General features: G+C 40.1%; 1 protein-coding gene across 1 annotated transcript in view; it reads left to right on the forward strand.

Moving 5' to 3' along the window:
* Positions 1 to 1,411: 1,411 nt before the first annotated feature.
* Positions 1,412 to 17,561, forward strand: part of LOC124152306 (parapinopsin-like) — a 43,984-nt gene continuing 27,834 nt past the window's right edge. Inside the window, exon 1 of the mRNA XM_046525205.2 lies at positions 1,412 to 1,633. The gene's annotated coding sequence lies outside the window, so the exon portion shown is untranslated. The remainder of the gene's footprint in view (positions 1,634 to 17,561) is intronic.

Raw genomic sequence — 17,561 nt, forward strand, 5'->3', positions numbered from 1 at the left:
AGACACGACCACGCCTATCAAGGAAATGCAAAGAAATCGGGACTCATCCAAAAACATGACACGTGACCAGCGACGATTCTCCCAGTTTCGATGTGTCCCAGTGTACACCATTGACAAAGGTTGACAATATGGTGATTTGTAAGGAGCGGCACAACACGTGGCCGTCAAACATGGAGATGAGCTGCATGTAGACTATTCCTAATTGTCAGACCCATAACTTGTTCTCAAGTAGACTGATGAAAGCTGATTCGCCGTTTGAGCTCGATTTCGGAGAGCCTGGTTTCCGTACTCTTGTTGTTGACCTTGGACGCCCTGATCAGGGTCGATCGTCAACATTTTGGGTTTGTTGGTACCTGTTCCACAGACTGAAACATTGAAAGTTTTGGCTTCTGCCAGTTTCCAGAATGCCAAAAGCCCGTAGACTTTCATCGATGGAAAGCGTCAAAATCAGGAATGACACCCTACGCACGTATGTGGCGCTACTGCGCGAGACACGTGCATACTATAGAATGTGCTTTGGTGTTAAGTTTTACAGACAAAAACGTTCTTGCATAAAAAGGATGTTGGTCGTCAACAGGGATCTTTGTTCTTATACTTGGTATTAACATAATTATATATTTCATGATCCCCTACTTTTTAAAAGGAGTATAGTTCTACCGTGTAATAGTATATTGTGCTTATTGCGTTCTGGTTGTCATCGTAACTTGGTGATTTTGATTCCTGCTCACGCAACTTATTTACCTCTTATAATGAATGCTGTATCTGTCTATTTGTGTTGAAATTTTATTTTCGTCAATGAAGCTTCGGTTGCACTATTTTCCTCTGATGCTGAGCAAGAGACCACATGTGTCGTAAACGATCCTTGCCAATGATTTAGTTGCCTCAAAAAAAATTAGAAATAGCGTTATTAACACATTGTTTGTCAATTCTTATCTGGCTGGTAAGCAAACATTGTTTAGTTCTACATCAACTAGTTTATATGTTTCACGTTGTCGTTTGGAAGTCGTTTTTCATTATAAAAAAAAGCTACTGTGTAGAAATGTAATGACGATCTTCAGTGATGTAAGAACTCCAATACTATTATTGGATCACATATATTATCAAGAAATGATCCTTTAAACAACAGCCAGAATTTAACATATAATTACAAATGATATAATTTATAACGGTCTGAAGGTGTACTGGTCTGATGCATAATGGATGTTAACCTGCGAATGTGATTGAAAATTACATATCACTATGGGAGCATTTGTTTCCATACTCTAATAAGGGATACAACGGTCCTGTGTGCCCAATGGAATCTTTGCCCAGCACGAATGTTCCACTCAGCTCTCCAAACTATTTCTACCATTGAACGCCACCTCCAGTGCATTCCTTTCCACTGAAGTGATAAAAAGTGAGCAGAGGACTGTCAGAAGCATATTTAGAAATCAATAGATGGGCGTGTAACAGAGCCTAGCTCGGAACCTCATATGTGGGTCTCTCATTTCCACCAGGATCATTATAACATGAGCGAGAGGAAACGCCACGGCTCAACCGATGAGAATGTTACATACTGACAGATGCTTGCCTTCATTCTCACCTGATGGGATGTTGTTTAAATTAACATGGATGACGTTTTACTGAAAGAAAGGTAAGTTTGTTTAATACACTGATTTTCTGCTTATAAGTTATTTCCAAGTAGAATGGTCATTTATGAAGAGTTTTCAATTACCCTGACGTTTAAATCTTTGTTTTTTGTGTTTTTGCTTGTTTAACGCCGAGTCTGGACAAGGCAATTCGTGATCATTATTGTGTGTAACGATACACGTCGTAGAGTTACATTACCTTTGTCAACCGAGTCTGACCAGATCGCCAGCATAAATAGTTGGGGAACTAGACTAAGCGTAACCTGAAGTCGTTGAAGTCACTTAAGTTTAGTTCTATACTTTCATGATATATCACAAACAATTTAAACAGCTTCCCTTTACCAATTAACAACAGCGTATTTATCAAGTACTTATTGCACTGTTTCATATAACTTTAGTAGCGTCATCTGGAAGCAAACTGTATGTGCTGGTATTGAGGTAAGTGCATGTATCAGTAAACATGTATTTAGTTAATTTGCCGCAGTTTCCTTCACATGGAACAACATTCATGTAGCTACAACACATACTTAGACACAAAACTCAAATATCAAAGCTTTGTGTGCATCAAGTAATTAGAGAGGCTCACAAAGATTGTGCTCTATGGATAATGTTTCTTGCCTTCCTCTCAAGTCTCAACCACAGCAGGATAATCGTGAACTTTAGCGTTAACAGGTATAGCTTATCTATGTTCCCCAAGTTTACTGAAATCAGAGAGCACCTGCTATCTTTCACTGACAGCATAAGGCGGGAGTGGGGAGTAGTTCTCTGTTTGTAGATTGTTTCACCGGGTTGACTGCTTTACCGTTTTATTTGTCGATCGTCTAACTCGCCGCACAGTGATCGACACCTCGGCCTGTTTAAGTCTCAGCGTTTATAAGTAAAACATTAAGTTGTTCTTGGATCGGCCCTTTGTATATTGAGGCATTGTGCGTAGAAGGGGTTATACATTAGTTAGATTTAAGCATCAGTTGTGTCACGGTTCTCTTTGTGTAGCTTGAGGTGAGAGCAACGAATACAACATAAATGTGACGATCGTCCCCTAGGCCTCGTGTCCCCAAGGTTTTGTGAAAAGTGCAACCTTTTTGTTGTCTTATTCAACCCTAAATACGAGATATCCAGTTATTTAAAGCTGCTTGCAATAAAAGATCAAGGTATATACAATTGCATTTATTTGTTACATGAAAGAGCACGTTCTAGATTTAGTTCTGCCCCGTGGTGGATTCTAGTCACAGCTAAATATTCGAATGTATACTACTCCGAACCCACGAAGATCCGGGTTAGAATAGGTTTTCAGCCATCCATGCTTGCGGTAAAAGGCGACTATGCTTGTCATAAAAGGCAACATACGGGATTCGGGTAGTCAGGCATGGTGACCAGGTCGATGCATGTCTTCGTATCCCAATTGCGTGGATCGATACTCATGATATCAATCACTGGATTGTCTGGTCCAGACTCGATTATTTACAGTCCTCCGTCATATAGCTGGAATATTGCTGAGTGCGGCGTTAAACAACAAACAAACAAACAAACAAAAAACTCTGAAATATTTTCCTCTTCATAACCTATTTCAGTTCAGAAATAGGGATTGAGTTATTCACATTCAAGTATTCCATCAATCAATTCCGAGTCAAAACATATCCATAATAATGTTAAGGCACAATACGTGTTGTGACAAACGTATGCACAATGTGCAGTCAAGTGTGTCAACATCATAAATTTAGCTTGTGACAGCTTGCAAATACAAATATTTATATGAATAACCAATTCGTTAAAACATTCGTATATGACGGCCACAACACCTGTGTAAATGAGTGAATTTCGCCGCTTTGAACAGTATCTCATTATATCATTAATATAATGGCGTGTCAGCTTGATGTGTGAGGTGAGCCCAAAGTAATGCAGGACGTTTACCTCTTTGGTGAAACCCACGACCACGCGTCTGGTGCTGACAAACCAAGAAACATAATCGGAGAGAACCATAAACTGGGATTTGAACAGAAAATCGTAGGATCCTGGCGTTGATGCGTGAGGTAGGCCACATGTAATGCAGGTCCTGGACAAAATCATATAGACATAATTACACAGCCTGATCTTCATTATCGCATCCAAAGTAATCGTTAATAAATACATTTCTCGTTTACACTTTTGTGTGGCGATAATCAGTGTTAAGTTATTACTGTCGACGTATTTATTCATAAGAATTGACTTCAATATGTTTTGCGTTTATGAATGTATAAACTTATAATCCGGTGTGTACACTTTTCGTAAATACGCACACAAGCTTTTACCCTTTTTACCTCCATAAATACAATATATTTCAAAAGACAATTCTTAATTATTTATGGTTTAACAATCAGTTCTTCAGAATACCATTGTGTGTTGGAATCGCCAATAGATTTTAGTCTTTAACGATGCCGCGTGGGAGGATGCATGAAGAATCCAGGTAAAACGTGATCATTTAAGGCCTTTGGAAAACTTTCAAAATCCATTGTGGTTACCGTGTTGTTCAGTTGAACACTTGACTTGCATGTGTTTGTTGCGGTGCCACCGGTGGGGAGGATATGTTCACGTTTTCGCGAACACCTGGTGTCATCACTATTTGATAGTGATTCATAAACACATACTTATAATAGAGTCTGAGTCGTGAAATGGACTTTTAGCAGGGACTTCATATCATTATTGAAATGGTTTTGTCACTGTAATTTTTTCTCGGGTCAATCTACTCGACGGACACTTCTCTGTATTTCGTCTTTTTTATTAACTAGATTCCGCGTCGAGATTGCAGGCAGCATGTCGTCAGGTTACAGTGCGTAGGTGCGAGACTACAATCAACAATACCATCTATGAATATTATGTTCTGGTTCAGCGAGACGGTTTGTGGGATGCTAATTGATTTCTTAAACGACATATCTATTATTAAGTAAAGATACTAACATAGAAAGAGCGCGAGGTTCACCTAGTGATCGACTTACTATTGTCAACGCGCATGTTGACGGGGAATTAGCTCTTGGGTGAATAAAGGACAAAATCGGAACGCTTTATGCACAACATGTTAACAATAAACAACAACTGCACAATGAGCGGAATACCTGCTCTGACAACACAAACACAGCAATGAGCGGACCTTCCAGCTCAGGCGTACAAGAGGTGAGCGGAGCTCCAGCTCACCTCAGGGCGTTTCCTACGAGCGGCACATCCTGCTCGAGGTCGTCCCTATGCCAGCACTCGGAATACCAAGCCTGACTAACACCCTAGTAACTGTGTAATGGTAGCACATATATAGTAATGAACAACAATGGACAGACAAAGAGACAACGACGTTGCTTTGGACATTGGACATGTGGGCGTGATTAACCAACACAGTTCATGGGCAATAAATGCCATACTATAAAAAGCAGTAGTTAAAGGTAAGTGATATGGTAGTCCAGGCTGACTGACAGTCAAAATACAATGAAATGTTGGTGAGGATTAACAACGGGGATTAGTGTCTTATAAATAATGACAATTAAGTTACGGAGACATATACATGTCATGGCTACAGGGTAATTAGCCTTTGCAATCAAATGTACTTCAGACAATGGTAGTCGTAAATCAGTCGCTATGACACTATTACATTCACAAACAAACAGCTACGAGGACATTCGTTCACAAAACACAAAACAATCAGTACTTCAGTTTTGAACTGACTATTCTCTATGTTACCAATTTAGAACAGAAAATGCATATTCAATAAAAACATGAAGTAAATTGTATAGTCCTGATAACGTATCGGTATCAATATAATTACTTAAATCTGCCCTACGTGGAAGACGCTTCGAGGATGACAAGGACAAAAAGGCTGCCACAGAGACGTGGTCTGAGGGCCAATCTGCAGATTTCTATAAAAGTGGTACTAAAGGCTTGAAGGACAAATGGAATAAGTGTATTGAGGTGACTGGAGATTATATTGAAAAATATAACTGCATTTTGAAGTTGCAAAACTTATTAAACGCCCCTCGTATTAAATGGAAAGCCTCGATTTTCGAACCTGTACCTAAACGCAAAATGCTAAAGCGCTGATGTCATTCGCGATCCTTTGAGGATCACCTATAACACTATCGTCTCTCACGGGAACTATGCTATTCACGATCGTGGTCATGTTGTGTGCCTTTCATTGATGGTGCTAGCAAAATGAGCTAAATGGCTGCTGGCAGAATTAATATTATAATACATGTTTGTGAAGCTTACGAGGGCGCCGGTGGGCAATCCATATCATGAAATCTTAACCAAAATGATTGCACTATTGATCAGTATCATAACTACTCAATAATCCTAAGTAACATAAACATTTTACCAAATATGCTTATGGTGAAGCCAAGCTTACTTTTTGTGAAGATTCAAAGAAACAGTGTTTTGTGTGTCTATTTTTATACCTGTTTCATCTTTTCCTGGGTCTTTTTAGAGACTTAACCGCGATTCCATGTGTACTTAGGTTGAAATTGGATCCTCGTCTGGGGAGAAAAAAAGACATATAGTTGAAACTGGCTTAAGGAAATAGCTTTAAAAAGGGGAATGTAGATGATTTAACTGTGGAGGTTTGCCAAAGTTCCAACATATTCCTGTTCAGAATTGACGTGATCAAGAAAACAGCTCAGGAAAAAGGTACATAGATGGCGTAAAGGATATGAAAAAAAATTCAAAAGAAAGAGTACGCTTGAAAATTGGATTTAACCAAAACATTACAAAAGTTATTACATCAAAACGTTTCAGGGCTGAAAACAGTTGCCAAAACACTGCAAACATACGGTCAAAACACACCTATGATACCTGTATAAAAATACATCACATTTGAATAACCGCTTCTTGTTTGATTCATCTCTAGCTACCATCAATCGTGGTTGTAAACTTTCTTTTGTGCGACAGTGTATATCACGGCGCGCCAGCTCAAATTGCTGCCTGAGACGTTGCTTCTGAAACTCAAAGTATCAAAACATCGGACAATGGAAATATTGATTAATATGGAAATTCATCAAATCTTACTTGCATGTAGATGCGGAGGTATACACGGAATACGAGTCAGGCTTTCAAAACATCGATAGCAGCTACTACATGGTGAATGTCAGTTTGTTTGCTCTTTGTTATCACAACAAATGCAGTCAATGATATAACGTAAAACTCCAATCTTCAATAAGCATAAACTCGATATCTGTCATCGTTGTCCGTCTGAGCAAAACCAATTTTCTATTCATCTATGTATAAACATAGTCAGGTATGACTGGTGTATGTTTATCGAGTGTATAGAATGGCATTTCAGACATCCGTGTATGGAAAAGCAAAGCACCGGGATCAGTAAATGGTATTACGTAAAAGATATGTTTACACCGTTATGTTCAGTACGCATGGAAAGACAAAAGGGATTGGGAGGAGGAGACTGGTGAATGGTTTTAGGTGTCAAAACACAGAATCAATAGACTGCAGAGCGGAAACCGTAATTGCTGATGCCAAATGCTTTTGCTGTAGACCTAGATATGTAAATGACCAGCATATGTCACACTATGTACACAAATGCGATAACAAGCCTCCCCGATACTTGAAATGGTTCTCGCTGTGTGGTTTCGAATACATAATGTGTCCCTTAAAAGCCTGCGTCTGGAGTGAGTGTGTGAGTGAGCGAGTGAGTTTAAGCTTTCATGTATAAACAAATCGCGACTTAACAATACCTGAATAGATCCATCACAACTATAATTATTGCGTGATATGGTGGCCTTACGCAGTTTATGACAAAGGGTGAGTGAGTGAGTGAGTGAAATGGAGTTTACGCCGCTTTTAGCTATATTCCGGCAATATCACGTTGTGTCACGTCAAAACGAAAAATGGCGTCACGCCCGCGAAACATCAGCATCACCTTACATAACTCTCATCTGACTCAATAACGATGTAGACGTGCTCAAAAGACTTTCGCAGTACTTGAATCCACAACAAGTGTTTTTCTTGTCCGACAGTCTTTTGCTTTCAAAATTTCCTAATCCATGAATTGTGTAAATAGTATTTTTTTCTCTTGAAGTCTTCATCCAGCCTTTAATGGAGTCAATTTAGCTCATTGTACATGTACAAACATTGTGTGCTTTTACAAAAACGTGCAAGCATACCGAATCAGGTTAGTGCCACATGTAAATCAGACACACGATTATAAATCGCAACTAAAAACTTAGATGTTAAGTTTCCCCCGACCGTGAATCAGGGTGCCGTTGTACAAAACAACCTTCGCACTACGACCATCTTAGCGCTAAGATCGCTTTGAACAGCGGTACCCAGGTTGCTCATGCCAGATTGGTGCTCACACCATCCGCTGTCGACTTCCTGAATGCAGTTTGGCGTAAAACGTTCATGTCGCTGAACCACACAGTCGAGATCTCCATCGCAGATACGACCCCACGTTATGGACATGCCTTTGTAGTCGACTATGTCTAATTTCGATTAGAAGCACACAAGAGCCTGACTGTAGATGGATTACTAGTGGCACTTACTTGCTTCAATACATACAAAATCGGAGTGTCAATTCATGTTCACCACAGTATTCATGCAAACACACAGTTCATTTCATAATTGTATCCGGCATCCACGTTTAGTGAACGTGATGGCCACAGACCGAAGCCTTGACAATATGCGGGGGATTAATCATAGATCATTAATACAGAAGCACCTGCTACCTGAGAGAAATGAAATGAGGTCAGTTTGACCGGTTTGCGAATTACAATGAAATTGATTTCTCTTTGGTGGGTAAGCGAAAAGTAATTGGTGAAGACTCAGGTATAGAAGGCGATGTTATATAGTGTGAAACTGACGTCATATCATTGGAAGTTCATTCTCTTCCTTTTCAGAGCTTCTGGCTTTTTAAGAATAATGATTGTCAATGGGTTATTGGTCGTTATCCACAATTTTCTGTTGTGTCCATTTTATGTGAAAGTGCGTTGCGTTTGAGTTACCAATTTATTAATCTTGCTCTGTAAGGCGAATACCCGTCCTCGTGGGTTTCACAAGAACGGTTTTCATCGACTGTTAAAACACTAGCGACTCTAGCTTTGGAATTAACAATAAATTTGACATTCGTCAATTCAAGTTTCGATTTTGTCGTTGCTTACAGCTAGTGATATCGAGTAATATCACGATAGGGACTGTATGAATGGACTTCATACGCTGTAGCGATGAACAGTTATCAAAACCAGGGTTTGAGTAATTTTCTCACTGACAATCTTACAAGGCAATTTACTCTGACCCAGAGGCTATTATACTGACTGACTACAAACTTCAACCTGAAAACTGATTTTATAAATAATTGAAGAGCCTGGTTATAGGTCAAACGAAGAGACATTAAACGTGAAAAAATGGTATTTGCCAGGGAAGTGATATTGGATACTGATACAGGATGGCATCAAGTGTAGATGCATGTTAAAATGAATCTCAAAATCCGGCTCCGATATTGAGGTGATGTGGCCTTCACACTAATGTTGTTTTAAATATCTCCCTCGTGTGATGCTTACTGTGTTATAAATAAAAAACAATTAAAAATGGGAAATGTTAGTTAGCCACATGTTAAACAGATCTTAGTTTTTACCAAAGGCATTTATTGAAGCTCCATCTCAACAGTCTCAAATAGAATACTTGACAGTCGCTCTCAGGGAGCCCTTTGGTAGAATCCCCGAAGTAACAATGCTTTAGGTTTGTTTTATTCTATAAAAATAAGTACATGTCATACGCAACTATTGTAGCGAGTTTAACACAAATATCGGTGTGTATGCATTTTTGCCGTTACATAAATTAGAACTAAAACATCATATATTGTTTTAATCTTACTACTACTACTACTGCTGCTGCTGCTACTACTACTACTACTACTACAGCCGTTGCCAGGGGTGGCTAATCGTAACAGTTGATGAAGGAAATAAATATTTATTGCATACAGCTGGATTCAACATACATAAAGAGTAAAAGAAATACACTTTGGAATGTGTAGAGGACTTTTTGACAACCGATGAGGAAATAATAATTTGTATACATGTCAGTATTTTGTTATGTTGGAATTTTTTGTATATAAAACATCAACCACCATCGAAACTATTACTGACAATCGATCCCCGTATAAATATAAAACGTCGACGCCAGATCTCGATTTTTGCCAATCACACAATTTGCGTGAAAACGTATGTGTTTATCGTTGCCTGGCACCACAATACAGTACTCCTGCCATGCGACGGCGGTATGCAAACAAATCAGACAATCAAGTGATGGACAAGAAGTCACTAAAAAACTGAAAAGACTGAAAATAGCACAATTATTCAATATATTCCTCTGAACATAAACGATTGAGAATTGACAGGTCATGCTACACTACAATCGAGTCGTGGGAGCAACAGCCATCATTCGACCTTCAAATAACCGCTATGGTCTGACTTATCATGGCCTTGCCGGCTTCATCTTCTCCAATAAAGTATATGTATCCGATTACTTCTGAAACCCTGTCCTAAAGACATGCTTGTTTAACCAAACCTAGTCTGGTTGAACTCAGACTGCCAAAGCACCATGACAGATGTGAAATGGAGATTTGTCCTAACGAGGCGAACACCACAACCCAAATGTTGACGATCGACCCGTTGGAACAGGGCGTTCAAGGTCAATAAGAAGACTACAGGTTCGATTGATCCGAAATCAGGGTCTACGAAATCGAGCTTTTATCAGTCTACTTGAGAACGAGTTGCGGGTCTGACAATTAGGAATAGTCTACATGCAGCTCATCTCCATGTCCGAAGGCCACGTGTTGTGCCGCTCCTTACAAATCGCCATATTGCCAACCTTTGTCAATGGTGCACACTGGGACACGTCGAAACTGGGAGAATCGTCGCTGATGTCCCAATTAATTTGCACTTCTTTGATCGGCGAGGTCAGGTCAATGTCAATCCGAGACATCGTGACAGATTTGGCAGTGGATCGGTTATTGTGTGGTGTGGCATCACTATGACTCACTCGATAGTGATATCGATTCCCACCCGATATTGTGCAAGGAAGGATCTCGAGACAGTACTATCGGAACAACATACTGCAACCATGTGTTGTCCCGTTACAGCGATGGTCGACGTTTTGTCCTTTCAGGACGTCAACGGCCATGCCCACCGTGCACGAATCGTAAATGATCACCTCAACAACACCAAGAGAATGCCATTGCCAGCAGTGAGCCTCCACGTTTTCCCCACTGAACACGCCTGGGACATTTTTAGGAGACGTGTGCCTTCATAACGGCGACGTGGGCGCCATCTGACTGGGGAAGGATGAATGAGTGAACTATATGCAGGACGGGGGAAGGTTGGGTGGGATATCTAGTGGCTAAAGGAGTTCGAATCCCTACTGTGAAGTAGATTTCTGGTGTCCTCTTCCATGATATTGCTGAGATATTGCTAAAAGCGGCGTGAAAACATACTCACTCACCCAGTGGATCCGATTGTGCAGTCTGGAACATTTCTCGTTTTCTCGTTTCAGCTCACCTATGTCCTTAAGAAACTATCAATATAATGTATTATAAACATCTTATTTAGGGTTGTAATATAGCTGTAGCTAATGAGATTCTCATTAATATAGTACAGTACTCCAATAACACGTGGAATAGTATACGAACGTATTATATCCCTCCTAAATGCATTTTGTATTAATACATGGTCCTTAGTGGCACTGTCATTGAAAATACCTATATGTGTTTCATTTACTTGAGAGGTCTCTACAATCATCATGGTTGCAAATTCTATGCTTAGGTTTCCATATCAGCTCAAATGCCGATATTATGTCTGCGTTATTGCTTACCCTATGTCATAATGGGGCGGCGATGAAGCCGAGTCATGAAAGCTTTCGAGCGTCACGCCGAAGGTCCGGGTTCATACAGTGTGTGAAGCCCATTTCTGGTGTCCCGCGCCGTGACATTGCTGGACGATTGCTAATATAAAATCCAACTCATTCACCGGGTTGATACAATGTGTGAAGCCCATTTCTGATGTCTCGCGCCCTGACGTTGCTGGACGATTGCTAATATAGCTAATATAAAATCCAACTCACTCACCGGGTTGATACAGTGTGTGGAGCCCATTTCTGATGTCCCGCGCCCTGACATTGCTGGACGATTGCTAATATAAAATCCAACTCACTCACCGGGTTGATACAATGTGTGAAGCCCATTTCTGATGTCTCGCGCCCTGACGTTGCTGGACGATTGCTAATGTAGCTACTATAAAATCCAACTCACTCACCGGGTTGATACAATGTGTGAAGCCCATTTCTGATGTCCCGCGCCGTGACATTGCTGGACGATTGCTAATGAAGCTAATATAAAATCCAACTCACTCACCGGGTTGATACAGTGTGTGAAGCCCATTTCTGATTTCCCGCACAGTGACATTGCTGGACGATTGCTAATGTAGCTAATATAAAATCCAACTCACTCACCGGGATTATACAATGTGTGAAGCCCATTTCTGATGTCTCGCGCCGTGACATTGCTGGACGATGGCTAATGTAGCTAATATAAAATCCAACTCACTCACCGGGTTGATACAGTGTGTGAAGCCCATTTCTGATGTCCCGCGCCCTGACATTGCTGGACGATTGCTAATGTAGCTAATATAAACTCACTCACTCATGTCATACTCATGGTCATATTAACATATCACGTTATACATATTGTGACTAACATTATGATGGTTCTAGTCAGGTATTGTTACATCGTCATTTGTTTAAACACGAAAGCTTAAACGTTATTACCTTTTGACATCTGCTGAATTGTATTGCACTGGATCTGGATGTTTTTTGTTGTATTATTAGGGCGCATAGTGCTTATTCATTTTTCAATGTCTTTTTTTAATTTGAAGTTTACACAACATATGACTTTTCTATCGGACGAGACGTCGGTCACGTGACCATATCACTGACACTGTGTGATCGACACATTTTGACATTCATACGTTTTTCACGAGATTGTGTTCTTGAAATGACGTAGACTACTTCCATATTCCTGGGTGGAAACACAGCAATTCCCCTGCACAAATCAACACAGATGCGTTGTTTCTCATCATTTGGACCCTATAATCCTGGACTAAGCGTTAAACATATATTTGGACAGCCGGCGTGTTCGATTAATTGCCTGTTCAAGAATACCCTCGATACAACTCAACGGACCCATCCTAGGGAACAAGACGAAGAGGTGCACTTCCAACTATGGACTCGATCCGTGTCTAGACTGACAAGAGACAGTCTACATCAATCTATAAAGTTACCTTATATTAGTACCTATTTGACACATTTTTGTAATTATTATAATCACCTTTCAATGATCGGTCAGTTGATCAATGATGACTAACCCTTGTAATCGCTAAAGGTTCACGAACAACTTCGGAAACGTCGGACACGTGTATCATATCGGCAATTTTGACGTCCTGTATTTGATGAAAATGCATTACGACGCGCTGTCACTGTAAGAGACATTTTCCATCTAATTACAATATCATTTGTTTGTTTGTTTGTTGCCCCCAGCAATATTTCAGCTATATGACGGCGGTCAGTAAATAGTCGAGTCTGGACCAGACAATCCAGTGATTGATATCATGAGCATCGATCCACGCAATTGGGATCGATGATATGCTTCAACCAAGTCAGCGAGCCTGACCACCCGACCCCGTTAGTCGCCTCTTACGACCAGCATAGTCGCCTTTTACGGCAAACATGGGTTGCTGAAGACCTATTCCACCCCGGATCTTCACGGGTCTATAATATTATTTGAAGCTTAAGATGTTCCTGAAGAGCACACTGAAAATACATACGCGCATGTAAACCTCTCCTTTTGATCAACCAATTTGTCCGCGTTACATGTACAAATGGTTGTTGTATGGCTGTAAACATTCAGTCGCACATACTTAATGAAATTATGTAATACATCCCTAAAGGTATATAATAGCGGTATGAAATAATATAAGAATTGACTTTCACTTTGTGTGAGTTCAAAGAAGTATAATCAGTTATCGCAGGGTCACTGGGGGTACATGGGGATTTATGCGTCCCTTGTTAGGTTTTATACCATGAGCCGGTGGCACTTGTCGCCAGCTCCGACATTCATACATTTTGGCCCTCGCTATGTAAAGGGTTTATACCCTTTATGACCTCACACAAAGTGACATTCATACATTTTGGCCCTCACTATATGAAGGGTTTATACCCTTTATGACCTCACATAAAGTGACATTCATACATTTTGGCCCTCACTATATGAAGGGTTTATACCCTTTAGGACATCACACAAAGTGACATTCATACATTTTGGCCCTCACTATATGAAGGGTCTATACCCTTTATGACCTCACACAAAGTGACATTCATACATTTTGGCCCTCACTATATGAAGGGTGTATACCCTTTATGACCTCACACAAAGTGACATTCATACATTTTGGCCCTCACTATATGAAGGGTTTATACTGCAATGACCTCACACAAAGTGACATTCATACATTTTGGCCCTCGCTATGTGAAGGGTTTATACCCTTTATGACCTCACACAAAGTGACATTTATACATTTTGGCCCTCACTATATGAAGGATTTATACCCTTTATGACATCACACAAAGTGACATTTAACATTTTGGCCCTCACTATATGAAGGGTTTAGACCCTTTATGACCTCACACAAAGTGACATTCATACATTTTGGCCCTCACTATATGAAGGGTTTATACCCTTTATGACCTCACACAAAGTGACATTCATACATTTTGACCCTCACTATATGAAGGGTTTATACCTTTATGACCTCACACAAAGTGACATTCATACACTTTGGCCCTCACTATATGAAGGGTTTATACCCTTTATGACCTCACACAAAGTGACATTCATACATTTTGGCCCTCACTATGTGAAGGGTTTATACTGCAATGACCTCACACAGTGACATTCATACATTTTGGCCATCACTATATGAAGGGTCTATACCCTTTATGACCTCACACAAAGTGACATTCATACATTTTGGCCCTCACTATATGAAGGGTTTATACCCTTTATGACCTCACACAAAGTGACATTCATACATTTTGGCCCTCACTATATGAAGGGTGTATACCCTTTATGACATCACACAAAGTGACATTCATACATTTTGGCCCTCACTATATGAAGGGTTTATACCCTTTATGACCTCACACAAAGTGACATTCATACATTTTGGCCCTCACTATATGAAGGGTTTATACCCTTTATGACCTCACACAAAGTGACATTCATACATTTTGGCCCTCACTATATGAAGGGTTTATACTCCAATGACCTCACACAAAGTCAAAATCTTTAATGTTTTTATATCGTTCTTTTATACTTTGAGGTTCTAGGGATGTCAGGACAATTTGATTTAGTACGTGTGACTTCATGTTTACACTTACAGCCACACAACAACCAACTGTACGCGGAATAAAATGGAGAGGTTCCATGACATGATGATCGTGTGCATGCACACCGATCACTAACTTACTCATAATAAGGTCGAAATCTGGGATTGGAAGTCACGATCATGGAATTCTGGCACGCCTATGGTACATCACTCTGCACAGCTTCAGGCGTCTGGGCCTCTCGCTGGGCAAAAAATACAATGTTATAAGTCTAAACACGTCAAAGATGCCAAAGTTGGAAGGAAATATATACGCGAGTCTATTCTAAATTGGCCTTTCCTGGCAAAGGATATACGTTTGTACTAACATGTTAACAATGGTAGAGTTAAGAGTTTGCCCTTTTCTGAGATGTCGTGTATCGTGTTTAGCCTTTAAAAAAGACATTAGTTGTGCGGGCCACCTTTCATACAGATACTTATGTCAATAATAAATAGACTTTGTCAAACACACTTATCACAAAATAATGTACCTACATAAGTCATTATTATTTACGTTAGAACTGTGTACGCCTTTGTCGTCATAACCTTCTTCTTCACGAGAAAAAGACAAGTGTCAGATTTGGGACATACGAGTATCTTATTGTTTACCCAAGGTGACACTCGTTCTGATTTCGATGCGAAGGTGATTTCCTCTAAACGTACACAGAGATTTCTACTAATCTAAACTAACATAATTATTTTTTCATTTATAAAATGTAGAAATTTACATTTATCGAAACGTACACAATTAATGCCGTTTATGAAAATGTAAACAATTTATTCAATCAAAGAAAACGTTAAACTATATTATTTAATTATTAAAACGTACATTTTATATTCCATTTATGAACTACTCACACTAATTTTATTTATCAAAACAAACCTTATCTTGAGTGGTCCCTTGGGAGCGCTGACATGGTGGCCGCGAGTTTACGTTAATTGAATCAAGGTCGCATTTAATTCCTCGCGTTATCACACTGTTTACCTCTTGAGATTAGCCTGATGCGACTAACGAGGGTGTGGGGACGGTCAATTATTCCGTTATGTTTCAAACATCTCGTCTCTCTATGACCTACGCACATAAACATCTATCAACTCACTGACATTTGCATCGCTTGAAGTGTGCAAGAAAGTTAACACCTATATACATCGTTACGTGTAAACCTGGTTTATTATGCATGTTATAATTTGTAACGTATGTCAACAGAATCTTTGATAAGGGCTTTCTTTGTAAGATAAATCACGAGTTCACAGCTTCATATCAGGAAGAGACCTAAAAAAGGCACTCCGGTATCAGTCACATTTCAGCGAGGCGTTCGAATAATTACCACCTTTGAGAAAATCCTTTTCTCTAACATGTATAATACTTACTCGGTGACATCGATTTGTACAACGGTTACCCTTTCCGTTTTAGAATTGTGAAAGAAGTTATTGGTATCAGCAACTTGTAAGAAAGTATTCATGTGTTGCGCCGCTTATAGGTATAACTGCCCGATACTCGTACTCGCGGGTTTCGACCGCCTCCGTGGTCTAGTGGTAGAGCGTCCGCCCGGAGAGCGGAAGGTCCGGGGTTCGATCCCCGGCCGCGTCATACCAAAAGACGTTAAAAGATGGTACTTGTTGTTACCCTGTCTGGCGCTCGGCATAAAGGGGCTAAAACAATGACTGGTCGGCTCAGCGTCAGTATACTGTGTCTGAGTGGGATATTCATGTTAAACTGAGGCATGGTATCTCAGTGAGCTAGCACTATAAATCGGAATTAGTGCGTAGTCCGGACAAGCCGCCACACACACACACACACACACACACACCTTACACACACCACACACACACACACACACACACACACACACACGTGCATGCACGTCGCTATATAAGTGCAATAATCTTGGACGCGACGTTTAACCCAATTTCACCCCACTCGCGGGTTTCACGGCAGAGACTAGCATCATTTCGGGCTTTCCTCCCACATTGACATGACACGCCGTGACATAACTGAAAGACTGTCAGAAATGGCGTAACACCAAACTTATTTCAATTTGCTCACACAGCGGGTGTTGGCAGTCAGGTAGAAGGAGAGACCGTTCTTGAATCATGGGTAATATAAAGGACATTCATAACCCTATATTAACCTGGGTTAAGTGAAATATTGTGACAATGATATATGGCGCAGCATAGTGCTGGTATTGTATCTCTATGACAGAGTTAGCGCTTTTATCCTTTTCAGAAGCCAAAGTCTTGCTTCAGCCCCAACTCAAACACTGATTTCGGATCTTTTTGCACTTGGATAACGACTGACTAATAGTGTAATTAAAATCTTACGAACCCTATAAAGTGACATTCATTAATTAAGTCCTCATTTTCCATAACGTTGCACTGACATTTCATCTCATGTCTTTGAAGAAACCGATTGTTTGAAATTGCATCTTTTTGCAATCAGCGTAACTTTTTGTTTGATTGATCTAGAATATAAAACTTGAGCCATCATACAGCAGAGTGGTAT

Source organism: Haliotis rufescens, unplaced genomic scaffold, assembly GCF_023055435.1.
Source record: "Haliotis rufescens isolate VD_foot unplaced genomic scaffold, xgHalRufe1.0.p SCAF_11, whole genome shotgun sequence".
In the NCBI taxonomy this organism is placed as follows: Eukaryota; Metazoa; Mollusca; class Gastropoda; order Lepetellida; family Haliotidae; genus Haliotis; species Haliotis rufescens.